Here is a 27498-nt window from a genome sequence, read left to right on the forward strand (position 1 = left end):
TTGTTTATGTCGTAAATCTCAGAAATTAGCCACAGTGTGAACAGATGTCATCTCCGATCAGTGTCAGCCGGCCTCTAATGAAGTGGATCAAACTGTGGGCACATTTCAGCTCTCATGCACGTGTGTGATCAGACTAGAGTAGACACTGGCCATTCTGAATACCCACACTGGCGCTCTAAATAGTTGGCTTTTTGGGTATTCATAAATAGGTTTTATAGTATGTGAAATTACAAAAATGTGTTTGCTGTTGATTCCAGGATGTCAAACTCATTTTGGCTTTTCATCAAGTAGAGTCGTCTTTTCAGAGTCGTCTTTTCACACTCACGTGTTTGACAACAGCTGATAATCAGAATATCCCCGCCATTCGTTGCGCATTAGATGACGCCTCCTCAGTATGGATGAGTATTATGTTGATATTTGTTTTTACGGTAGTACTATTAGTACACCATATTTCATTTTAGTAAGTAGAAGCCAAGACAGATTTTGGACACTGTTTGTTAGTGTAGAGACATGCAGGTGCGCACACAAACAAACACCGACAGTAGTAGGGGCCATCACACATTGTAAATAAATTCTTATTTACAATGACGACCTACACCGGCCAAACCCGGACGACGCTAGGCCAATTGTGCACCGCCCTATGGGACTACCAATCACGGCCGGTTCTCATACAGCCTGGATCTGACTCAAATTAAGATGGTGTAAAACCATCTTAACTTTTCACATGTATGCAACAGCAGATGGTCGTGCCATGGAGCACCACGCCCCCATTGTGAGCTCCTATTGGAAATGAATGACCCATTTGAGAATCTACCAAAGCCAGTCTGATAGGTCCATTATAAAAGTGGGTGAGCACAACAGGAACTACAAGACCAGCACTTAATAGTACTGGCATACTCCACAGGTTTCTTGCACCATGATTCACTTCTAACCTAACATTATAATGCAAAATCATTATCCAAACCTCTTACGTAAATTTATTAGAAGAGCCACTTCACTTCCATTTTTGTTCGTATTGGATGAATGGCACTACAGTGTCATGTGGACTGTAAAAGTTGGACACAAACCAAAGGCAGAAAAATACCAATTGCTCTAGGCCTACATTAGAAAAAAAATCTGCTTTTAGGAAAATATTTTAAGCTTGTTTAGAGACGAGCAGCATTTTGATCTGGTTTTAGGGGCATGTTGTTTTGGCGCTAATATGATCATCAGACTGTGATCAAAACTCGGCAGACATCAGGCCCCCTGATGAACAGATGGTCATAGCCAGGAGGAGCAGCAGAGGAGGTGAACCAGAATGTGGACTGGACACTCCATGAACATGGAGTCATTCGAAAACTCAAAACTAAAGAAACTTCCAAATATTTAGACTTGAGAGGACAAAGTGGCATCTGATGATCTGATTGTCTGCTCCCTCAATATGTGGTTTTGTCTCTTTAAGTCTAAGCATGATCCAGTAAAACGCAATGACCCTGAAGATGGATTATGAGCAGCCCATTGAGATCCTTGACATTGTGTACTCTATTTGTAACCTCTGAAGTAAGAGGCGCGACAGGTGTCTGTAGGGGGGGGAGGGGGGTCTACATTCTGTTTGAACTCTGTCAGCTCAGGAAATGAATTGAGATTGAAACTCAGAAATTGTTCATTAAAAATCCCAATAGAATTGAAATGAATCCCCTAAATTGACTGAATTAATCATGGAACTGATCTCAACCCAAACAGATATCAACTATTTATCCCATTAAATACAATAAATATGCTTAGACAAGGTACTGTGGGGAGAGTGAGGTTGTAGTGCATCCATTTTGATTATCTCTCTCTCTCTCCCCCTCAACACAAACTCTCTCGTGAAATTACGATCTGAAAGCTTTTGGACATCAGAGCAATGTTGATGGAATCCCATTTGAGTCAGAAAAAGATACTCATATGATAGGTAAGATACACAAAACCTTGCAGAGAGCCTATCTAACTGGCAATCTCTTGGAAATAAATATAAACTATTGGAACTGATTTTGGCACAAGATAGAGGGAGTGTTGGAATATAATGAATTAAATGACAGTTAACGGAAATCTATGCTTAATCCAGTATAAACAAATGTATAGAATTTATTACACGAGACAAAATTCACAAATTCTATAGCAGAAAGGCAGAGTCATGTCTTAAGTATAAAACTAACAATGACTCAATAATTCATGCCTTCTGGGAGTGCTATAATGTCCAAAAGTTACGGGCAGAGTTAGAAAGCTGGCTGTCAGAAGTTTTACAATGTAAGTTTACTATGAATCCGTCTATCGGCATATTTCCAGGGGCGTGTATTCATGGATTCCAAGGGAAGCCAGGCTTCCCCCAAAACATAAATAAGTAAACATTGTTTTAGTCTCTCTGTGTTTCATAAATTTCCTTCAATTTGCAAGGCTGAATGTATCTCCGGAGAAAGCATCCGAGCGAATGAACAAAACAGCGGCCCTTTGTCTCAGTATGTGTAGTCCATCTATGTGATGCTGTCTGGTCAGAAATAGTATGACATTGTTGCCACCTGTAGCATTGAATGCAAGGGAAGCCAGCGAGCATTTGGCCTCCCTTGATAATTTAAAAAAATAAACTAATAGCCAATCAGCGTTGAGCTCAACTGAGTGAGCTCAGCTGTGAATGGACCTGGCACACCAAAAAAAGTGTCAAGGGAAGACCGTTTGGATTTGGCTTCACACCAATCACATCAAATAAAACAGGAATTGTTGTGTTGTTGTCCTCTAGTGGCTAGCTAGCTGGCTAAAATCACCCCTTTCCTAAATTAGCTATGGATGGAGATAGGGATTTGGACTTGTGGTTTTACCTAATTCTCCGTACTGGCCAATGATCATAACGACAATTATGATCCAACCATAAATGCATACACTGTGTCACTGGCCTGAGAGGATGGAAGTTCAACATGTAGCTAGATGTAGTAGGCTAATGTTAACTGGCTGGCCTGGCACAGCGTTACCCATCAAAGGAAGTTAGGCTAGCAAGCAAGCATTTTAGCCAAGTAGAGAAGGACAACAAAACCTAAACGAGTGTACTGTATGACAGAGTGATAGACCGTATAGGTAACATAAAAGAGGAGGATGGCATTGGCGTTTCTCTACAAGTAGGGTGAGTCAACATGTTTTTTCTACTAGCACGCACACACAGAAATCAGTAACATGGACGGCCACATCATATTAGCGTATTAGCGTACGTTGATAGGACTAAATCGTTTTTTGATAGGTGATCAGATGATGTTGAAATGTTGAAGTTGAAATGGTGCTGGAATAGTGGAGGCAGCGCCTGTTTTCTTTGCGACTTGCGGTAACTCTCAGTGGTTCTAAATCAATACTTGTTTGGTAGACCGAAAATGTCTGAAACATTAACTTGATTGACCATGCGGTAGGTCATGTAACTGTCTGTTACATGCAATATGTTTTGTGGACTCCACCGGACAGATTTTGTTCCCCGGAATTGTGATGAAACAAGGGTGTGGTTGAATTTATTCTGCCACTGTGCTGTGTCTTCTTATTGTCTCGGCCTTAGGCCTATATATCACGATGGCAAGGCATATGAATTAACAGATTATAGAGGAAACAATGCAATTTACACAACACATAGGTTGTAATATGGCTTTTTTTCCTGGCTTGGCTTCCCCGGTAATTATACCTACGCACCGCTACTGCATATTACAAGACATGACATATGGGGGTGCGGTGTGATACTCAATGGGTTGGCCAATATTATTTTCATCACTTATACTGAAGAAGCTATTACTTAAATACTGCAAGTCAAATTATACTCAACGTTAAGGGAATGGAAGAATCAAATGCTTTATTATATAAATATTGAGAAGAACATGGCTACCGACAAAAAAAACCAGCAAAGCACAGTTTGAGGTCATATGCCGTAGAGTCTTACAAGTATGAGAAACAACATTGGATACGGTGGGAACATCTATGTATTTATGTGAATGTTAGGTTGTTTGTTTTTGTCTATGCATGTTTGTTTTGTGTTTTTCTTGTCAAGGAAAAGCAGCCTAGAAAAGGTTAAAAAAAACAAAGTGCACAAAGAAATCCATACAAACTCTCTCCCATCTTTCTCTGCCCTCTCTCAATAAAATGCTCAAAACTGATTGGATCTGACAATCCTTGACAGACACCTTCCTAAACACATATTGTATATAGTATATAGCATCCTTGCATTAGCACTTGAAAGGAAGAGGAAATAACACCAGAATGTGGAATTATTGAAAATCTGGTAGCCACACAGACATATCCCATTATATGAATTTTCCCTCCTTGTGATAGCGATTTTCAATGTATTCCAACACATCTTGGAGTTTAATTAAATCCAATATTCAATATTAAAATCTTAACCCAATGCAAGAATCTCACTTGAATAGAATCTTAATTTAATTAATTAATTTTCATTCTGACTCATACCTGCTGCTTTTCAATTGATTACATCCCATTATCTATTCTCATCTGAATGGCAGTTAAATAGAGCGGGAAAAACAGAGGGGCTTGCTAGGGGGGCTTGCTAGGGGGGCTTGCTTTGACACAGCTGATGAAGGGCCTCATTGTATTGTGTACACAGTAACGAAGAATGTTAGCCTATTACAGCCCGAGCCCATTGGGCTTTAGAGTCCTTGGAGGTGATTCATCTGTTGAGTATCTGGTTAGGCGACAAACCAAAAAATGGGAAAGGGATAAATGTATTTGGACTACATGAGTGCATGCAAGAGCTAGTGCAGCAGATTTGCACGAGCGCACTCACACACAGTCTGAACCGTGCACACACACACGCTGAAATGAAACGAGTAAATATCCCTCAAACATATTGACAGACAAGCAAATACACACTCTGGATTCAGCCCACTTGATGTCAAGGTGCATCAAATAACTTTTTACATAGCCTGCTTTGACCGCACTCTCACTTTGGACTTGAGTGTGCAAGATTGCCCGTATGTTTTCGTAAATCAAATATCATGATGCATCTGATATCAGGACAACAAAAGAGTAATCTTTCCCCAGTTTTTGCAGTCATCTAAAGCAGGGATGGGCAACTGACAGCCCGTGGCCCCCATTTTGTAGGCCTGAGGTTCCAAGCTGTCGAGGTTTTCACCTTACAGTTGAGAGTTAGAATAGTAGAATACACAAGGTGCAATTTAGAAATTTGGTTGTGCATCAACAGTTTCTCTCGTGTCATGTCAGTCACATTAATTACCGACCGGGGGCCTCCATTGATTTTGGTAGTCACACTCACTCTGATATCATATTAAAAACGTCAAACGTTTCTTACCGCCCATGGCAAAATGAATAGAATTAGATTAAATTATTTAGATAATTGCTCAATTTTCTTAGGGCCCCCAAAAGGCTAGGGCCGGCTCTGACTGCACGTGTGGGTATGGATGTGGTTATGCAGACCCACAAGCCACTCGAGCCATTATGGTCCCTCATGATGAGTTCAGATTTTTTGTGGCCCCCACCCCCATCGAAGTTGCCCATCCCTGACTCAAAGGATGCAGATCTACAACAAAATGCAGCGATTCTACAACCTTCAAGAAGAAACATTTGAGCTAAACTTGGAGACAAAAAAAAATCAAATCAACAATTATATAAAGATGCATAATGTGTATGTATTGGAGAAGTATCATTCTATTAAAGAATCACATGTAGCCCGCCACATGATTCTTTTCAATGAGCTGAGAGAAAATTAACTCTTACCTTTGAAAGAAACCCACTGGATTTTATTTCAGAAAATTTCGTTTATGAAGAAGTTGAATTGATACCGTCCACTCTAAATGTATATTTTCAACGACTGTGTCTTTCAGAATGTGCAGAAATACGGATTCTTTCCAGAGAACTCCTCTTTGGTTCGAACCCGAGTTTAAGAAAAACAGGTGTAAGGATACAAAGGCATATGTTTAGTCCTGTAGTGGGGGATACAATAGCAGTGCCGAAGAATTACGAGAATAGAACCTCCAGGACCTGTCTTGATGGCTCGGTAGTCCAAATCCCACTGGTCTCGAGACTCCTAACAAATCCTGTCACTTCTCAAACTGCCCAATGACTCTGCGTGCTGAAACCGCTGTCCATTGGCGAGTGGTGCTGAAAGGGTTCCTGCGCTGGTTATTTTCTACTTTATGTGACTGTAGCTTACAAAGCCACCCCCTCCTACACTGCAGGAAATTAGTATTTAACGTCTTACCAATCCATCCGAATACTGAGCTTTATCGTGCAATTCTGGCAATGAGAGTGGCTGATAATAGTCCATTCCAGCATGCTGGGTAGAGGGGTTGCGCAAAATCGATGCAAGAAATATTACATCAAAATCAGTTGCCTTTTAAACAAATCAATGTTTCGGTGCAAATAAGCGGCTTGAAAATATCAATAGGGGCGACAGATAAACGAATTATAAATGTATATCAGAAGATAGTGATAAAAAAACAAAATACCCACGATTATTCTCTGCTCTTTTTACACACTTTTGTCTAACCTTACCTTAAAGTACACGAGAGAAGATATAGCCTATAGAAATACGGCCTCAGGTGTTTAGCCAAACTTGGGAGTCAGTTTGAGATCAAAACAAAATAAATAGACCGATTTTGTCATGCATTGTTTCAACGGAGTTCTTTCATAATAGGCACAATTTCTCCTGTCCCTATTTTTCTCCTCACTGGAAGCTATGATGGGGAACAACATATCGGAGTCTGTTTTGGTTTTCAGGTTGATAGTAGGCTAATGACCTTACATTACACTGGCCATTCTCTTCTAACTCTTATGGGGCATAATAGGTGCTGCATTGAAGCGCACTCGCTTTTATCCAAATTCAACTATATCAAGCGCTTCATCATTTGAGTTAAGCAGGTTCTATGGGGGCGGCAGTGAAACGCAGCTCGCTTCTGGGCGATCCAAACCCTACCAAATCATCCAATATAAAGCAAAACTATATGTATATTGGTAAATGTGGACCTGTGGACATGTTGACGCTTTGTGGTGTCTGGTGTGAAGTTCATGATGGCCTATTGGCCTTAATGGAACTTTTGAATCGGCAAACCTGAAGAAAATAATTGTCCCAGACAAATTACAGAAGAGAACAGAGAGCAAATGGCTGGAGAAACATTTGTGGCTACTTTGGCTTAGTGAAAAGCTGTTGTGGAAACATAGAGGTGGGTGCGGTGGGAATTTCTTCTGTGACTGGCCAGTCAATGAATTGCATTATAATCATTCTGAAGGTTGACGGCGCCGACTAGTGCCTCGTTTTGTCAACAACTGCTATTCTGTTCATAAAGTCTGAAGTTACTTTCAATGCGTAAAATTACATCCTTGCTGACATCCTTGCTAGGTTACTCAGTTTGGTTGTGTATTGGAATACAAAAATGGCTTAATCAGGGATAATAAAAATATAATTTCAACCAGGAAATGTTAGCAGACAATTCAACATGTCTCCATGCCTTCTCACACTCGCCACATCTATAATGATTGGAACCTCTGTACTCCCCCAGGGTAATCCTGAGCATGCCTATCTTTGTTCATTAACATGTTATGTTTGTTATTACCTTCCTGATTGCAGATATTGATTCCATCTCTTCATTGTTGAGTTTAGTGCATCCTTCCAATAATGAGGGAATAGCCTGAACCCTACCTACCCCTTCAAATGGGGAACCAGCAAACGGTTCCCATTTGGGTGTCTATCTCAGAACATTCCTATGACACTGAGAACATTCCATCAATTATTTGTAGTTTTGAACATTGACAAACCATTCCTCTACTGAATAACAGGTCATTAAATAATAGTAATTGTTTTACAACAAAATCTCTATTTTGTATTGAAATGGCATGTAGAAGGGTCCAGACACTTTCTTTGTGATTTCAAATGTTTTTGAGAAACTTACCCCAAACAGCAAATCACTTGTAGTATGGGGGCCCCAGAGAAACATGAACAAAGGCTCCAAGAACACCCAAATACATCCTTTTAGAAATGCAAAGCTCTCAGTATAGTGATACAGGTCTTTAGATATCGTACACATGAAATTGTGTAATTCCAAACTTTATCCGCAATCTTATGTTCCCTTTTGCGCTGTCAAAATAAAGGAAACACCAACATAAAGTATCTGATTAGTGCTTTAGGCTACTCTGAGCTGCAAGAACAGCTTCAATGTGACTTGACATAGATTCTAGTGTCTGGAATTTCCTGTGTGGAAGCACCCCATGCTTTCAATATACGTTGTATCCAGTGGCAATTTTAGCATGTCAATCTTAGTGGGGCAGAGTAAAAAATAAAATAATTGTATGCATGCCAGTAAAGCCACTACACAACACTAAACAACACATTAATTGCACTATAACGGTGACAAACGGTTCCCACAAACTGCTCGGGCCTACCTAAAGCTGTCTCTACAGCAGAGTCCCAACACCTTACCACTGCTACACCTGGCTATCAGTGGCGCCTTATCTGCCAGCGAAACAGTTCATTCAGCCTAATTTACTGCCTTTAAAAAACATATGGCTGACTTATATGATTGATTAAACAAAGGTGGTTTCTACTGACAATTGAGATGTACAAACTCTGGCATAAGGGGACGACAACTGTATAAGAGGCAATCCGTAATTTCGATTAAGACATTAATGAGCGAGGTAGGACAGACGTAGTCAATATAACCATTTGTTCAGCACTTTTGAAATGTACAGAGACAGAATTCAGAACATGGGCCATTCTTACAGTATTCTCCCTGTACACCATCTCAGAACCGTAGGAGAAATAAAGAGGGCATATAAGCAGACAATGAAAGCTCTTACAATATTCAATGATTGTCACATCCTGATCTGTTTCAGCTGTTCTTGTGCTTGTTTCCACCCTCTCCAGGTGTCGCCAAATCTTCTCCACTTGTCTTCTGGGTATTTATACCTGTGTTTTCTGTCTGTCTGTGTCTGTTCGTCTTGTTGGTCAAGCTTACCAGCGTTAGTCCTGTCAGCTCCTGTCTTTTCCCAACCTCTCTTTTTCTTGTCCTCCTGGTTTTTGACCCTGTCCTGACCCTGTACCCGCCCGCTTGACCACACTGCCTGATCCTGAGCCTGCCTGCCATCCTGTACCTTTGCTCCTACTCTGAATTATCGACCCCTGCCTGCTTTGACCTGTTATTTGCCTGCCCTTGTGGTTACAATAAACATTGTTACTTCACACAGTCTGCACTTGGGTCTAATCTTGATTCCTGATAATGATGACATTTCTCTAGAACAGGCTATAGGCTATTTGTGCACCACCAACAGCTAACAGCTAACAGCTTACTAAACAACATACACTTAGTATTACTTTCTTAGCTACATTATACATATCTCCCTGGTATATTACATAATTTATGCAGCAGCATACAAAACGTGGGCAAATTTTGTCATCAAAATCTGGCATTCTCTGGATTTATGGTGCCTTCCTGACAACTGGGAACTCTGAAAAAAACAAGGTTGAATCAGGATGACGTCAGTGATCTAGAAAGATACCCGATTTCCCGACTTGCAATTCCGAGTTGGATTACCGTATTAACGTATTTTCCCAGTCGGAGCTTGTTTTTTTTCAGAGTTCCAAGTTGTCTTGAACACACTGACATCAGATTTCCCAGTTCAGAGTTTCCAGGTGTTTTGAGCGCAACAGAGGTCATGCTGGATTGACAGAATGGCCAACGTTGAATGTTTACACTTTTAAGCTTGGAAAAGAGACCCTTAAAACCAGACTTGGGACTACACACCCACTCTACTGAATAGCAGGCTAGTGATTGCTTCGCAATGCTTGCAGTTAGCGACTGATTCCTTCCAAACCACTCATTGTTGAATTTGCAATTTCCAACTTGTTGTGTAACGTTTATGTCCAATGGCCGATGAGCAAATTATCTATAATTTCTCTTCATAATTTTTTAAAAAGGATTTGCCGTTAGATTGTCGACTTGATTCATGATGATGACTGCTAGCTTGCTAGCTAATATTTTGAAAGTCCAATCAAAGCTACTGTAGATATAACGGGATTTGACATAATTTTATCTGTGGCCAATGACCTTGAGTCTTCTTGGATGGACACTTATAATGTAACTCTATGGCAGCACCCAAGGAGCTTGAATTTTTTTAGCTCTACCCTTAGATTTTGCGGTGATGTAGTGTCCCCATGAGTGACAGAACAATGAGCCAATCACGGCGCAACTAGAGAACATTATCAACCCCTACGCTTCGTATTTTCCGCTGGCTGGCCCACCCCCACAGAATGCATGGAGCTAGGCTGAAACCAGCATTTTAGAGCTGCCTTACTCAAGAAAGTAAAAAAGAGACCAAGTTTGTATGCGGCTTTATTAACTCAATTATGATTATTTGTATTTTTTTTTACATTCTTTGCAAACTGATATGTTTTAATGCCAAAATAACATGCAAAACAAGGCAGGCTGTGCCCCACCTGCCCTGAATGACGGGTCACCACTGTTGTATCCTAATTTACAGAGAGGTATCGTTCGAGTCGCAACAAAATTTAATATAACTTTACGGATAAAGTTATGGCACAATTTCCTAAAGACTTGCATCACTATACTGAGAGCGTTTCCAAAAAGGACATATTTGGGTGTTTTTGGAACCTTGGTTCATGTTTTTTCAGGGCCCCATACTACACAACGATAATAAGGAAGAGATTGGCTGTTTGTAAGTTTCTCAAAAACATCGGAAATCACACAAAAGGTCATGAAAAATGTAGATTTGGTTGTAAAAAATGTATTGTTGTTTAACTTAACTTATACTTAATTTATTACTTAATGAAATTATTATGATAGTACTCAGTATTAGACTACACGCATTGTCGCCCAAGACAATGGTAATCGAAACAAACAAAAAATATGTCCATGTAACGTTCTGGGTGTCGGGAGTGTGAAGTCAGGCGCAGGAAAACAGAGAGTTCAATATAGTGCTCTTTTAATGTACACACGGTGAACAACGGCCACCCCACGAAACACTGGGTGCTCAAGACAAATGCCCCAGACACAGGGTACGAAAACAGTCCAGCAAACTCCACGAACATAAACCAACACGTTGGTCTACACCAAACACAAAGGTTACAATAATTAATCCCGCACAAAGAAACCGCGGGCCGGCTGACTAATAAAGCCTCACTAATTACAACAAACTCAAAACAGGTGTAATCAATAAACACATAAGGATGGGGAGAAAAGAATCAGTGGCAGCTAGTAGACCGGCAACGACGACCGCCGAGCGCCACCCAAACGGGAAGGGGAGCCACCTTCGGTCGGAGTCGTGACAGTCCATCTCTGAGTAGAAGAGTAACAACTGTATTTAAGTTACATACAGTATATATTCCTATGAATGTTTTCCCTTGCAACATTGATAGTACTCTTAAAATTGGATACACAAAGTCACTTTATAGTGGTTGCAAGGCAAGTAAGTGTTGGTCCTTATAGTCTTCATTAGTAGTCTGAAATTTGCATCAATCAGCATGCAACAGAGAAGACCTCCTCCGGAGCAGGTTGAGAGTGGCTGATGTTGTTTATCCTGATGCCATGCACTGCATAGTAAAGGTCTCAGCATTAACATCCCATCAATACAGACTCTTTCTCTGCAACAACTTTAACAAAGATTAGACACATCTTGTGTGTTAAACCTTGATGCAGTTATACATAAATGTATACATTTCCAATGTTTGCATTACAATAGATAATTGTATAAATCTATGAAGTAGTAGAAAATATATGTTTTGTGATTATCTCACTGGTGGTCATGACAGATTTCAACAGGGTAAGGAAACAGCAATGAACAACAAGGACATAAATAGCCAGTGCAGTGGCAGTATGGCTATTGGCGTGGTTTGACCATGTCACGTTGATGAGATACATTTAGTGAGGAGACAGCTAAAACCTAGACATAGGCTTAGACATTGTCAAAAGACAGACACAGTTCTTCCTATCTCATGCATGAGTTCCAGTCCAGGAGGACGTTCCAAACGTTTGACTGTCAGAAGTTATTTCCCCACTGTTTTCATCGAAAACCTGTGGCACAGTGGTAAGCCATTGGCTTTAGTAATCTACAATCAGTTGGAATACAAGGTTCACTTCTTACAACATGCTTCCCCTTTTTGCCTTCAACAATATATATATTATTTTTTAAACAGTGAATCTGCTTAAAACTTCTCCAGGATTGGTGGGTCCCCTGAGGGACAGTTAAGCTAATGTAGGCTAATGCGATTAGCATGAGGTTGTAAGTAACAAGAACATTTCCCAGGACATAGACATATCTGATATTGGCCGAAGGCTTAGATTCTTGTTAATCTAACTGCACTGTCCAATTTACAGTGAAAGAATACCATGCTATTGTTTGAGGAGAGTGCACAGTTTTGAACATGAAAAGTTATTAATAAACAAATTAGGCACATTTGGGCAGTCTTGATACAACATTTTGAACATAAATTAAATGGTTCATTGGATCCGTCTACAACTTTGCACATACACTGCTGTCATCTAGTGGCCAGTATCTAAATTGCACCTGGGCTGGAATAATACATTATGGCCTTTCTCTTGCATTTCAAAGATGATGGTACAAAAAAAATACAAAAAGATGGTTTATTTCTTTGTATTATCTTTTACCAGATCTAATGTGTTATATTCTCCTACATTCCTTTCACATTTCCATAAACTTCAAAGTGTTTCAATTCAAATGGTACCAAGAAAATGTATATCCTTGCTTCAGGGCCTGAGCTACAAGCAGTTAGATTTGGGTATGTCATTTTAGGTGAAAATTGAAGAAAAGGGTCAGATCCTTCAGAGGATTTATTAAGACAGAAGCTTATACTAAACTATATAAAATATTTACTTGAACATCAATGTGCAGAAAGTGTGGTTTCACAAAAAACTTTTTTTCTAAACAGTGGGACTCCACATTTGTTAAAGTCAGTCATTTCAGCTATGTTTTTTTTAAAGGCAGAAAATGAGACTGAATGAATTGTTTCTCTGCCAGACAAGGCTCCGCTGACAGCCAGGTGTAATAGTGGTAAGGTGTTGGGACTCTGCTGTTGGAACTCTGCTGTTGGGAAAAGCTTTATATAGACCCTAACAGTTTGTGGGCACCGCTTGTCACCGTTATAGTCCAACTAATGTATTGATTAGTGTTGTGTTGTGTAGTGGCTTTGCTGGCATGCATTAAAAAAAATTGGGGGAGTTAGCCCCACCAAGATTTACATGCTAAAATCACCACTGAAAGTGATCTATAACAGCACTTTGGTCGGCGATGCTTTATGCTAGAAACAAGCTGTAAAATACCCAGGAAATGGGAAAGACGTGACTCCGATGCATATGGGGATATCATTGTTTCGCTTCTTTGACATTCAGAGGCAGATTTGCTTGGGAAGTAATCTAAATCTGTCACTATCAATTGATTAAGCAATTCACTTTCTGTACAATAGAAGATGTTTAAACCCGGACAGCTTTTAGGCAAACACTTGTGACCTTCTCTCTAAGGCAGCCACAGAAGAAGAGTAGCCAGCAGTTAAAGCTTCACTTTTTCTCAGTCGGTAGGCCTACTCTGTCTGGGGTGGAAAGGTAGGCCTACTCTGTCTGGGGTGGAAAGGTAGGCCTACTCTGTCTGGGGTGGAAAGGTAGGCCTACTCTGTCTGGGGTGGAAAGGTAGGCCTACTCTGTCTGGGGTGGAGAGGTAGGTCTAACTTTTGAAAATACCATATTCAGATTCCTAATCACATCTCATATTTTATTATTTGCAAATGGGCAGTTTTGTTCCAAACAGACACACTGATTTGGCATTGGAGAAATATGATAAGATGAACACATAGGCCTATCTCTGTCCATTCTTAGCCCGTAATTTCGGTCATATGTGTGATATGAAAAAAAGCTAGTATGTAAAATTATGTGGAATTGCATGACATTTTTATAAAAGGCAACTTTTTCTCAGACCTGCTAAAGAGATGATAGATTCATGCAATGCTTTTACTATAAAGGAGACTTTCCACCCCTACTCTTCAGCGAACCCACAACCTTCTGGCCCACAGCCCTTTGCGCTATCAAACTTCCCACATTGCCATGTAATACAGTACGAAGAATAGTTTCTAAAACTGCATATCCAAGGCTCTGGTCTGTCCAAGAAGTGAGGGTAAACATGCTCTCTGTTATCCACTGTTTTAATTATTATTTTGGGTATAGGGGAGGGTCACGTTGTTTTTTTCAAGCGTTCAGGGAGGGTTCAGGTCAAATATATTTTGCTGCAGGGACCATGTAACCTTTATTATAAATAATGTTCACTCCATTATAGAAATTAGTTATTGTTTACAAGTTTCTAGCTATCCCATAAAGCCATCAATATTTTCATCTTCTTCTGTGGTTTGGTAAGTTTATGTTCTTCAACAGACTCTGGCTGGACTGAAGACGACACAAAGTATGCGGCATCCGTCTCACAACAGAGCCATCAACTGCAAGGGGGCGTTATACCTGGCAACTTATACCTGGCAACTGTCCACCCGGCTACTTTTGGGCCGTGAGAGGGTGTCCGGCCTTGTCTCGTGCCTCACCGGGAAATCCCTGGAGTGGGCCAACGCCGTGGGGAGAGGGGGAGATGCGGCATTGGACCAGTTTGAGGAATTCACCCACCACTCTACCCTCGGGCGGGTGGTCGAAGACTGCGGTGCCAAGATGGTGGAGCATTGCTGCGTGCTCCCGGATGCGCTCCTCCACCCCTATACCCGGGGTACCTGCTCCTGCTGACTCCATAAGTTTGGTCCGGAATTCTGTAAGGAGTGCGTACTGGAGTGAGCGCCTCTTCCATCTGAGGCAGGGGACGAGGAGCGCCCAGGAGTTTGCCCTGGAGTTTCGAACCCTGGCTGCCGGAGCGGGATGGAACAACAGGGCCCTGATCGACCATTATCGCTGCAGTCTGCACGAGGATGTCCGTTGGGAGCTGGCCTGCAGAGACACCACCCTCACGTTCGACCAGCTGGTGGACCTGTCCATCCGGCTGGATAACCTGCTGGCTACCCGCAGACTTTCAGATAGGGGTCTGTTGGTTCCATCCCCCAGTACCTACTCTCCGATACCTATGGAGCTGGGAGGGGCGGTGCGCACGGAGACCGGAGGGGGTTCCAGCTCGTGCACCATCTGTGGCCGCAGAGGGCACACTGCCGGTCGGTGCCGGGTTGGTTCCTCTGGGTATCGAGGCAGCAGACAGGGCGCTCTGGCGCCACCCCAGGTGAGCCAGTAGCATTCTCACCCAGAGCGCTCTATTGCACAAATGTTTGTGTATGTCACTTTCCCTGAGTTTTCCCCACATTCCCAGCATAAGGCGCTCATCGATTCAGGCGCGGCTGGGAAATGTATAGATAAATCGTTCACCCATAGTTTAGGGATCCCTATTGTTCCCGTGGCTGTGCCCTTCCTCGTTCACGCCTTAGATAGTCGACCATTAGGGTCAGGGTTGATTAGGGAGGCCACCGCTCCTCTGGGCATGGTGACGCAGGGTGGGGTCACAAGGAGAGAATTAGTCTCTTCCTTATTGACTCTCCTGCGTTTCCCGTGGTGCTAGGCCTACCCTGGTTAGTTTGTCAATACCCCACTGTTTCTTGGCAACAGAGGGCTCTCACAGGGTGGTCGCAAGAGTGATTGGGGAGGTGTTTAGGGGTTTCCGTTGGTGCTTCTATGGTGGAGAGTCCAGACCAGGTCTCCACCGTGCGCATTCCCCCTGAATATGCCAATTTGGCTCAAGTACCACCCCATCGATGGGGCGATTGTGTGATAGATCTCCTGGTAGACGCTGCACTTCCCAGGAGTCACGTGTATCCCCACTCACAGGCGGAGACGGAGGCTATGGAAACATATGTCTCCGAATCCCTCCGTCAGGGGAACATTCAGTCCTCCACTTCACCTGCCTCCTCAAGTTTATTTTTTGTGAAGAAGAAGGAGGGAGGTCTGCACACATGTATTGACTATCGGGGTCTGAACCAGATCACTGTGAAGTATAGTTACCCGCTACCGCTCATAGCCACAGCGATTGAGTCAATGCATGGGGCGCGCTTCTTCACCAAACTAGATCTCAGGAGCTTACAACCTGGTGCGTATCCAGGAGGGAGACGAGTGGAAGACGGCTTTCAGTACCACCTCGGGGCACTATGAGTACCTCGTTACGCAGTACAATGTGATGAATGCGCCATCAGCCTTCCAAGCCTTCCATCGAAGTCGGTCCCGCTCCTTGTTTGGGCGGCGTTCGGCATCGCCAGCCTTCTAGCCATCGCCGATCCACTTTTCATTTACCATTTGTTTTGTCTTCCCACACACCTGGTTCCAATTCCATAATTACATGTGTATTTAACCCTCTGTTTCCCCCATGTCCTTGTCCGGAATTGTTTATTGTAAGTGTTTGTGCACGTTATTTCTGGTGAGCGAAGGGTTTTTGTTCCATTGTATATATATATATATTGTTTTTGTTCACAGTGATTTTTATTATTAAACTGCGCCGTTGTAACTCAGTCTTTGCTCTCCTGCGCCTGACTTCTCTGCCGCCAGTACGCACTCCTTACAAGTAGGCCTACTGAGAAACTGTTTGTTTGTATTATAATTATTATTATGTATTGTGCAAGTTAAAGCTGAAAGCTAAAGATTGTATTGTGATCTTGTGAAATTAACATAAACCAAGATAAATGGTTCTGAAACGAGATTTTGAAACAACTGACGCACTTACTGAATTATAGAATTGCATAATGGAAAATAAAATACATTTTCATTTTGGAATCGGTTTTTGATTCCATGCTCCATCTTTGATCAAATAACCTGTATTATATTGTTGGTGTTAGTATATATCTGAGGACCTCACCTCTGGTGTAGTTTGGCTACTTACAATTCTGTCCAAATTTTGTTGTTTTACAAAGTGGGATTAAAATGGATGTAATTGTCTTTTTTTTTGGGGTCAATGATCTACACAAAATACGCTGTAATGTCAAAGTGGAAGAAAAACTATTTAAAAATAAAATGTATTCATGAAAAATATGAAGAGTGGTATTCAGTTTTGGATTTCCCCCAAACATAATGCTTTGTAATTCAGGACAAAAAGTACATTTCTTTGCTGCATTTATTGCAGTATTACTTTATTGCCTTATTGCAAACAGAATGCATGTTTTGGAATATTTGTATTCTGTGCAAGCTTCCTTCTTTTCACTCTGACATTTATATTAGTATTGTGGAGTAACTACAACGTTGTTGATCCATTCTCAGTTATCTTCTATCACAGCCATTAAACTCTGCAACTGTTTTAAAGTCTTCAATGGCCTCATGATGTTAAGAAGGATGCCTGTATCTTTGTAGTGACTGGGTGTATTGATACACCATCCAAAGTGTAATTAATAACTGCGCCATGCTAAAAGGGATATTCAATGTCAGCTTTTTTTACCCATCTACTAATAGGTGCCTTTCTTTTCGAACCATTGGAAAGCCTCAAAAGTCTTTGTGGTTGAATCTGTGCTTGAAATTCACTGCCCAACTGAGGGACCTTACAATTATCTGTATGTGGTTGTCTGCTTGGCAACACACATGACAATGTTACAAAGGGTTGAGCCAAATCCGCGATATTTCATGCAAGCTGTGGATTGAATTTATGGCACGTTCTTACCTCCGTAACACCTGCACAACACAACAACCACAGACGTAGGCGAAAATGACTCCTACAGCGTTACGGCCAAGATCCTTTTCATACATTCGGATAGCCAAGCTTGCATTACCCTAGTGTTGGTGCTAGCAGGCTAAATTGTGTTAGGTATTAACTGCCAATCCAGTAGAGTCTGGAAACTATAGTGAGCTTCCATTGGTCAATAGCAGCACAATGTTGCGGAGTATTTGCTTAAAGTTCAGCTTTTCCCAACTTTGGTCCCGCCCTGTTCACGCGCCCTCGCCCATGCTCATTTCGCCCAAACAATCCCCGCCCACTTCGCTTCCCTTCATTGACAATGAAGGGGGCTCCGTACTTTCATCACCCCAAATGTGCTAGGTGTATTTCTGGTGTTAGCCACATCTGCGTAGGATTGTCTGTCTTATTCAAAAGAAACAAAAATCTGTGAAACAGCAAGGGTTTCAAATGAGGACCATTCTAAAGAGTCTAATGAGTTTCTGTTACTACCGGAACACTGTACTGCTCAGTTAAAGGTATTGTTTCTTTTGGTTTTAGGGGCTAGGGGGAACTCTAATGGCCCGTGTTGACCATGAGTTGTTGTTTTACTAATTCTGGAAGATTACCTTTAAGTATCCAATTTTGTTACTTCCTTTCTTATCTATGTGAGTCAACCTCCTGCCTGAGTAATGATGCAGACCTATAGAACCATCACTGTAATGGAGGGGTGGATTCTCAGTATTCTGCAGACAATCACTACTTAGAGCACTACTTTTAGTGGTATTAGCAGGCTAATTCTATTTCTATGGCGTTCTTCCTTGAACACAAGTAATCTTGAAAAACGTACCTATTGATTGTTAGCGGTGGTGCGTGCTAATAGCGTTTCAATCGGGTGACGTGACTCACTCTGAGACCTGATGTAGTTGTTCCCCTTGCTCTGCAAGGGCAGCGGCTTTTGTGGAAAGATGGTTAATGATGCTTCGAGGGTTCATGTGTGCAAAGGGTTCCTGGTTCGAGACCAGGTAGGGGTGAGGAGAGGGACGGAAGCTATACTGTCACATTGATGCAGTTGACCCGGATCACTGGTTGCTGCGGAAAAGGGGGGTTAGTGTAACCGATGTGAAATGGCTATCTAGTTAGCGGTGGTGCACGCTAATAGCGTTTCAATCTGTGACGTCACTCGCTCTGAGGCCTTGAAGTAGTTGTTCCCCTTGCTCTACAAGGGCCACGGCTTTTGTGGCAAGATGCTTCGTGGGTGTCCGTTGTTGATGTGTGCCGAGGGTCCCGGGTCCCGAGGAGAGGGACAGAAGCTAAACTGTTACACATGGTGATCTTAGGCTTGTGTGCTGTGCTGTTGATCGGCCATGGAAACCAATTTCATGAAGCTCCCGAAATAAAAGTTTTGATGTGGGAAACCGAGGACAGATTCATTTGATGCTCTTCAGCACTCAGCGGCCTTGTTCTCCGAGCTTGTGTGACCTATCACTTTGCAGCTGAATCATTGTTGCTCCTAGACATTTCCGTTCCTCAAGGAGGAGGTGGAGATGGTTTATTCTGGTGGTACTGAAAGGAAAGCGTGGCCCCCAGGAAGCGATAGACGAGTGTTAACCCCAATGACTCAAAGCAGGGTTCTAGGCACCGGGCCATGGACACGCCAGGCTGTCCGCAGACTAAAGCCAGGGAGCTCTGCCTTGGCACCTTGGATCACCTGCATGCCAAGACTACTGCAGGAGGCCTTTCCAACTGACTACCAGGTTTCGGGTATGTACCGTTTGTGAGGACCATCATTTATAATCCTGATGTCAACATTGTTATTGGAGCCTATCCCAGCTAGCACATTTGGTTCCTTGGAAGTTGTGGGAACATCATTTTTTGGTTACCCATGATTTTTTGGTTTCCCTGGCTCATGGGTGTTTTACTTATTCAAGCATGTTCTCAAAGCAGAAAGGATTATGATTGGAACATTTATGTGAGAATGCTATTCATTGACTACAGCTCAGCGTTCAACACCATATTACCCTCAAAGCTCATCACTAAGCTAAAGATCCTGGGACTAAACACCTCCCTCTGCAACTGGATCCTGGACTTCCTGACGGGCCGCCCCCAGGTGGTGAGGGTAGGTAGCAACACATCTGCCACACTGATCCTCAACACTGGAGCCCCTCAGGGGTGCGTGCTCAGTCCCCTCCTGTACTACCTGTTCACCCATGACTGCATGGCCAGGCACACCTCCAACACCATCATTAAGTTTGCACACAACACAACAGTGGTAGGCCTGATCACCGACAACAACGAGACAGCCTATAGGGAGGAGGTCAGAGACCTGGCCGGGTGATGCCAGAATAACAACATATCCCTCAACGTAACCAAGACTAAGGAGATGATTGTGGACTGCAGGAAAAGGAGGACCGAGCACGCCCCAATTCTCATCGACTGGGCTGTAGTGGAGCAGGTTGAGAGCTTCAAGTTCCTTGGTGTCCACATCAACAACAAACACACCAAGAAAGTCGTGAAGAGGGCATGACAAAGCCTATTCACCATCAGGAAACTAAAAAGATTTGGCATGGGTCCTGAGATCCTCAAAAGGTTCAACAGCTGCAACATCGAGAGCTCCTGACTTGTTGCATCACTGCCTGGTACGGCAATTGTTCTGCCTCTGACCGCAAGGTACTACTGAGGGTAGTGCGTACGGCCCAGTACATCACTGGGGCTAAGCTGCCTGCCATCCAGGACCTCTCCACCAGGCGGTGTCAGAGGAAGGCCCTAAAAATTGTCCAAGACCTCAGCCACCCCCGTCATAGACAGTTCTCTCTACTATTGCATGGCAAGCAGTACCCGGAGTGCCAAGGCTAGTACAAAAAGGCTTCTCAAAAGTTTTTTACTCCCAAGTCATAAGACTCCTGAATATGTAATCAAATGGCTACCCGGACTATTTGCATTGTGTGCCCCCCAACCCCTCTTTTTACGCTGCTGCTACTCTCTGTTTTTCATATAGGCATAATCACTTTAACTCTACATTCATGAATATACTACCTCAATTGGGCCGACCAACCAGTGTTCCACACATTGGCTAACCGGCTATCTGCATTGTGTCCCACCCACCACCCGCCAACCCCTCTTTAATGCTACTGCTACTCTCTGTTCATCATATATGCATAGTGCCTTTAACCATATCTACATGTACATACTACCTCCATCAGCCTGACTAACGGTGTCTGTATGTAGCCTCACTACGTTTATAGCCTCGCTACTGTATATAGCCTGTCTTTTTATTGTTGTTTTATTTCTTTACCTACCTATTGTTCACCTAATACTTTTTTTGCACTATTGGTTAGAGCCTGTAAGTAAGCATTTCACTGTAAGGTCTACCTACACCTGTTGTATTCAGTGCTTTGATTTGATTTGAAGCAACCAATGAAAATGGAGAGGAGGCGGGAATACCAAACTGAAAGCAGGTGGGAGAGTAAACATGTCATGTGACACGATTCAAAAACTTTTGAGGGAGCCAGTAACAAGAAAGCAAAACAAGGTAAGTTGAATATAGCCAGCAAGTTTTTAATTTTGCACACAAATGTCCTTTTTTCATCTAGTCTAAATAATTGATTAAATACTAAACGTTATGCAAGCTAGTTAGTTAGCTAAAATGTGTTTTTCTAGCTAATGTTAGCTGTTGGACTAACTATCTAGCTAGCTTGGTAACTAAGGCTAAACTGTTACAGCCTTAGTTAGGTACCAAGCTAGCAAGCTCAACAGATTAAGCATTAGGTTACCAAGTTAGCTTGCTAGTAAACAATTTTAAGCCTGCTGGCTAACTAGCCAGCTAAATGTTGCTGTTCTAGTACCAGCATGAATCAACAGGGAGCACTGCTGCTCTTGGAACAGAACTGTGTTAACCACAGTACATATTGCTCCTCTAAGAGCAGTTTGAATCAACTAGGTCTGCTGCTCTAAGAGCAGAACTGTCAGTACTGGCCATCAACACAGCCAGTACTTCATATTCCTCTTTCCCTACAAATAATCCCTTATTTTAAATAGGCAAGTCAGTTAAAAACAAATTCTTATTTTCAATGACGGCCTTGCTCAGGGGCAGAACGACAGATTTTTACCTTGTCAGCTCGGGGATTCAATCTTGCAACCTTTCGGTTACAAGTCCAACACTCTAACCACTAGGCTACCTGCCGTGTTAGTGAGAACGCCGTGTCGGTACAAGTCTATCTCGTCATACTGGGGGAAGACCACCTGCGTCATAGTATGTCACAACACACACTTACTGTATAAGCAATTGTTTTCTATTTAATCCAAATAAATGTCTTTAAACTCCCTCATAACACAAGATTTGGTGACCTGTGTGGTTAGTGCCACGAACCCTGGCACACATGTATGGCCTAGTCTAAAAAAGTCGGCATCAGTTCGAATACAACCCACTTTGCTTCTCTGGCAATCTGTCCCACCTTTCATGTATCCTTTTCCCTACTTTATCTCAATAAAAATACTGTTTTTTAATAAATAAACCCCCATATAGTATATACAGTTGAAGTTTACATACACCTTAGCCAAATACATTTAAACTCATTTTTCACAACTCCTGACAATTAATCCTCGTAAGAATTCCCTGTTTTAGGTCAGTTAGGATCACCAACAGCCCCAAAACATCACTGCTCTAGAGGAGATATGCATGGAGGAATGGGCCAAAATACCAGCAACTTTGTGTGAAAACCTTGTGAAGATTTACAGAAAACGTTTGACCTCTATAATTGCCAACAAAGGGTATATAACAAAGTATTGAGATAAACTTTTGTTATTGACCAAATACTTATTTTCCACCATAATTTGCAAATAAATTCATTAAAAATCCTACAATGTGATTTTCTGGATTTTTTTTCTTCTCATTTTGTCTGTCATAGTTGAAGTGTACCTATGATGAAAATTACAGGCCTCTCTCATCTTTTTAAGTGGGAGAACTTGCACAATTGGTGGCTGACTAAATACTTTTTTGCCCCACTGTACTTGGTCCACTACATCAAATTTAAGTTAATTAAAGAAAATTACATACAATTTAGTTGCAGGTGTGAGGCTAATGTTAGGGTATTTCAACTTCCAGTTTATGCTCTCTCATGCTGAAATACAGATGGATAGCTTTCGACAGCTATATGCTTCCATACTGAATAGGCCTACAATAGTAAATACCTACCCGTAGTAAATTCCTACCCTTGGGGAATATGAAGATCCTTATCATCAGCAGCACTTTAAGCTCATTAACCATGCTTTGTACTCCCTTTGAGCAGAAGTACTTGCATTAAGGAGTATTGATACTGTAGTACGGTGAGTGGCTAAGAAAGAGCTCGCTTTATTTTATAATGTGGATATACAGTAAGATTCCGTATGCTCGCTGCATTGGGGCTTTGCAGTGTCGATGCTTCTTTATTAAAAGTTGTTAGGTGTCTGATGTTGCAGAGATAATTGATGCATGGCAATGATAATGGGTAAGTCCTAGATGGCACAGAGCCTCAAAGTAGTTTTGACCAGAGCCTCAAAGTAGTGCACTATATAGGGAACAGGGTTTCATTTGGGACGTAGCCAATGATGGTTGTCTGAAAGCAGAAGTGTCTTTCCTGGTCCCTGGCTACATCTTCCTCATCTGAGACATCATCTCCTCTAGACTATGTTTCATCTCCTCGACTGTCTCACTTGCGAATGTCTCCGGGGAACAGGATAACTACATTATGAAGAAAGATTAGTCATGGTTTGTGTCTGAATACCCGTACTAGAGTTCTAAATAGTAGGCATTTTGGGTATCCGGAAAAAGTTTCATAGTATGTGAAATTTCTGAAATTTAGTATGCTTTCCAGCCATTACTATGAGCCGTCCTCCCTCACCAGCCTCCACTAATACATGGTGACTTGGCTTGTCTGTTCTCACCATACAAATACTACAGTATTAACATATTTGTTTGGTAATGACCTTCTCAAGCCACAGCGAGGCCTTCTGGGAGGCCGGGGACAGGGCCTGAGGCTGCCTGGACACCAGTCACCTCCGAAACCACCTCAATGCTGGTCACCATAGCAGCACCCACCTGTAGCTCGCGCTCCAGCACGTATATCTCTCTGGTCACCCCCAAAACCAATTCTTCCTTTGGCCGCCTCTCCTTCCAGTTCTCTGCTGCCAATGACTGGAACGAACTACAAAAATCTCTGAAACTGGAAACACTTATCTCCCTCACTAGCTTTAAGTACCAGCTGTTAGAGCAGCTCACAGATTACTGCACCTGTCATAGCCCATCTATAATTTAACCCAAACAACTACCTCTTTCCCTACTGTATTTATTTATTTTGCTCCTTTGCACCCCATTATTTCTATCTCTACTTTGCACATTCTTCCACTGCAAATCAACCAATCCAGTGTTTTACTTGCTATATTGTATTTACTTCGCCACCATGGCCTTTTTTTGCCTTTACCTCCCTTATCTCACCTCACTTGCTCACATTGTATGTAGACTTATTTTTCTACTGTATTATTGGCTGTATGTTTGTTTTACTCCATGTGTAACTCTGTGTTGTTGTATGTGTCGAACTGCTTTGCTTTATCTTGGCCAGGTCGCAATTGTAATTGAGAACTTGTTCTCAACTTACTTACCTGGTTAAATAAAGGTGAAATAAAAAATAAATAAAAAAATATACCTGACAGAGCAACAACATAGGTTAGTAATGGTACCTAGACAGGATCATGTACGCTGAACATTACATTGAGACAATATCAAAGCTCTAGCTCACTCCAATTGTTCTCCTCGTGAACCATTTCCTCCTCTTCCACCTCCTCTAAAACCTTTTTCGGCCGCTCTGCCTCTTTTTCTGTGGGCAACAAAGCACACAAAACTGTCAGTTACAACTGTACTTGGTTATATACTGTACAACCCCTCACACACCCTAGGACATGATGGGTGAGTTAGAGAGCGACAGAGAGAGGAAAAGAGAGAGAGAGAGATATATAAAGAAAAACACAAAGACCGTCAGTTACAGAAACAGAAAGAGAGAGGAAAGAGCCTTGGTTACCTTATAGTCATTCTGCTGTTTCCTGCAGTGGCGGTCATCACTTGTGGGATTGGCCTTCATGGCCATAGTGGGGATGAAGTCCTGCATAGTGTTGTAGCTCAGGTAGTGGCTGACCGTGCCAAAATTCAACAGGTACCTGTTAGAGGACCACAAACCACTATAACACTCTTAGAAAAGGGGTTCCAAAAGGGTTCTTCGGCTTTCCCCATAGGAGAACCATTTTTGGTTCCAAATATAACCCTTTTTGGTTCCAGGTAGAACCCTGGAACCCAAAAAGCTTCTGACTGGAACCAAAAAGGGTTCTTCAAAGGGTTCTCTTATGGGGACAGCCGAAGAACCCTTTTATGATCTAGATAACACCTTTTTTCCTAAGAGTGTAGGATATATTCATAGGAAACCCTGTTATGGTTATTTGTAAATGATGGGCTACGATCAGGGACGAGTAAACCGTAGCAAAACATTTCGCAAAAGAAAACAAAAACAAGTGTTTCTTATTGGACAAGTTCAGGTAGTGTCTCTGTTTAAGTTTGTTTTCTTCCGTTTTGTGCCTAATGAATATGACCCAAGGCTCAGATCCAAGCTAATGTAATTCAGATCTTACTTGTGGACATTTAGGACCAGGATCCCTGCCACCACACCATGGTAGTGGGTAGGCTGGCAGCACACATGGTATTCTTTTCAATGTTGGGTGCCATCACCAGGGGAGGAGCACATTCCCACAGGGACAAGGAGATTAGTACACTGAACAGCACGGAAAAGTAATCAACATCTTTTCATCTCAATTGCAGTAACTTGTGTTTTTTTATCTACTCAATATATGCTGAACAAAAATATTATGTAAATAACATGTAAAGTGTTGGTCCCATGTTTCATGAGCTGAAATTAAATATCCCAGACATTTTCCATACACACAAAAAGCTTATTTCTCAAAAATGTTGTGCACAAATTTGTTTGCATCCCTGTTAGAGAGCATTTCTCCTTTGCCAACATAATCTATCCACCTGACAGGTGTGGCATATCAATAAGCCGATTAAACAGCATGCGCATTACACAGGTGCTCCTTGTGCTGGGGACAATAAAAGGCCACTCTAAAATGTGCAGTTTTGTTTTAAAAAAACACAATGCCACAGATGTGTAAAGTTTTGAGGGAGAGTACGATTTGCATGCTGACTGGAGGAATGTCAAACAAAGTTGTTTCCAGATAATAAAATTTTAATTTCTCTACCATAAGCCGCATCCAATTAGAGAATTTGGCAGTACATCCAACCGGCCTCGCAACCGCTGGCCACCTGTATCCACGCCAGTTTAGGATTGTCTGAGACCAGCCACCCAGAGAACTTATGAAACGGTGGAATTGCACAACCAAAGAAGTTCTGCACAAATTGTCAGAAACCATTCAGGGAAGCTCATCTGCATACTCGTTGTCCTGACTAGGGTCTTGACCTGACTGCAGTTGCGTGTCGTAACTGATTTCTGTGGGAAAATGCTCAATGGTGGTAGGTAGCCTTGTGGTTAGAGCATTGGGCCAGTATCCAAAAGGTTGCTGGATCAAATCCCCAAATCCCCAGCTACGGACAACAAACACAACTGCATTTTATCATTGGCAATATGAATACACAGAGATATCGTGACGAGATCCTGAGGCCCATTGTCGTGCCATTCATCCACAACCATCAACTAATGTTTCAACATGATAATGCATGGCCCCATGTCGCAAGGATCTGTAAATAATACCTGGAAGCTGAAAATGTCCCAGTTCTTCCATGGCCTGCATACTCACCAGACATGTCACCCATTGAGCATGTTTGGGATGCTCTGGATTGACATGTACGATTGCGTGTTCCAGTTCCTGCCAGTATCCAGCAACTTCGACACCGCCATTGCAGAGGGGTGGGACAACATTTCACAGTCCACAATAAACAGCCTGATCAACTCTATGTGATGGAGATTTGTCGCTCTGCATGAGGCAAATGGTGGTCACATCAGATACTGACTGATTTTCTGATCCACACCCCTACCTTTTTTTAAGGATCTGTGACCAACTAATGCATATCTGTATTCCCAGTCGTGAAATCCATAGATTAAAAAACATTTTTTTTACTGATTTCTTTATATGAACTGTAACTGAAATTGTTGTGTTTATATTTTTTGTTCAGTGTATATATATTTGTGGGGGTTTGTTTATTTTATTGATATTAGGAGAGGGAAAAGCAGACATGAAAGATAGGACAGGATGCCAGAGAAGCGCAGTGGGTCGGATTTGAACTGATGCCGACTCAAGTAGACTAGGCCATACATGTGTGCCAGAGTCCGCAGCACTAACCACACAGGCCACCAAATCTTGTGTTATGAGGGAGTTTAAAGACATTTATTTGGATTAAATAGAAAACAATTGCTTATAGAGTAAGTGTGTGTGTTGTGAACCGCCTCTACCCTGTGTTCTATTGCCAAACATGAAATCGCTGGAGACTAAACCGAATGAGCTAGGTTCAAGACTATCCTATCAACATTAAGAACTGTAATATACTATGCTTCTCAGAGTCATGGCTGAACATAGACATGGATAATATACAGCTAGCTGGGGGGTTGTATGCATCGGTGTCAGCGTCCGGTAAGATCAGAGGGTGTGGTGTGTGTTTCTTTGTTAACAGCTGGTGCTCAATCACTAATAAGAAGGAAGTCTCGAGGTTCTGCTAGCCTGTTTTATAATATCTCATGATAAGCTATATACCATACTTTTTACCACCACAAGGCCGAAGCTGGAACTAAGACTGCACTCAACTAAATGTATAGGGTCATAAGCAAAGAA

The 27498-nt window shown here is 42.1% G+C and overlaps 1 protein-coding gene across 1 annotated transcript in view; it reads right to left on the reverse strand.

Moving 5' to 3' along the window:
- LOC112221956 (metabotropic glutamate receptor 4-like) overlaps positions 1-17852 on the reverse strand; it is a 323222-nt gene extending 305370 nt beyond the window's left edge. The window contains exon 1 of the mRNA XM_024384429.2: positions 17647-17852. The gene's annotated coding sequence lies outside the window, so the exon portion shown is untranslated. The remainder of the gene's footprint in view (positions 1-17646) is intronic.
- Positions 17853-27498: the final 9646 nt, after the last annotated feature.

Source organism: Oncorhynchus tshawytscha, linkage group LG22 (assembly GCF_018296145.1).
Source record: "Oncorhynchus tshawytscha isolate Ot180627B linkage group LG22, Otsh_v2.0, whole genome shotgun sequence".
Classification (NCBI taxonomy): Eukaryota; Metazoa; Chordata; class Actinopteri; order Salmoniformes; family Salmonidae; genus Oncorhynchus; species Oncorhynchus tshawytscha.